We start from the raw sequence: 1,095 nt of genomic DNA on the forward strand, positions 1-1,095 counted from the left end.
CCTCCACCAAACTTTACACTTGGCACAATGCAGTCAGGCAAGTCCCGTTCTCCTGGCAACCGCCAAACCCAGACTCGCCCATGGGATTGCCAGACAGAGAAGCGTGATTGGTCACTCAGAGAACACGTCTCCACTGCTCTAGAGTCCAGTGGCGGCGCGCTTTACCCCACTGCTTTGGTGCTGTAAGGCTTGGATGAGCTGCTCGGCCATGGAAACCCATTCCATGAAGCTCTACACACTGTTCTTGAGCTCATCTGAAGGCCACAGAAGTTTGGAGGTCTGGAGCTCTTGACTCTGCAGAAAGTTGGCGACTTCTGTGACCCTCAGCATGTGCTGACCCCGCTCTGGGATTTCACTTCGTGGCTGAGTTGCTGTTGTTCCCAATCGCTTCCACTTTGTTATAATCCCACTAACAGTTGAGCGTGGAATATTTAGTATAATATTTGGCCTTATTGCACAGGTGTCCACCGATCACGGCCCCACGCTTGAGTTCTCTGAGCTCCTGAGAGCGGCCCATTCTCTCACTAATGTGTGTAGAAGCGAACACACACACACACACACACACACACACACACACACGCTCCTGAGAGCGGCCTATTCTCTCACTAATGTGTGTAGAAGCGAACACACACACATACATACACACACACACACACACACACACACACACTCCTGAGAGCGGCCCATTCTCTCACTAATGTGTGTAGAAGCAAACACACACACACACACACACACACACACACACACTCCTGAGAGCGGCCCATTCTCTCACTAATGTGTGTAGAAGCAAACACACACACACACACACACACACACACACACACACACACACACTCCTGAGAGCGGCCATTCTCTCACTAATGTGTGTAGAAGCAAACACACACACACACACACACACACACACTCCTGAGAGTGGCCATTCTCTCACTAATGTGTGTAGAAGCAAACACACACACACACACACACACACACACACACTCCTGAGAGCGGCCATTCTCTCACTAATGTGTGTAGAAGCAAACACACACACACACACACACACACACACTCCTGAGAGCGGCCCATTCTCTCACTAATGTGTGTAGAAGCAAACAC

The sequence above is a fragment of the Gobio gobio genome (genome assembly GCF_949357685.1).
Source record: "Gobio gobio genome assembly, chromosome: 7".
Taxonomy (NCBI): domain Eukaryota; kingdom Metazoa; phylum Chordata; class Actinopteri; order Cypriniformes; family Gobionidae; genus Gobio; species Gobio gobio.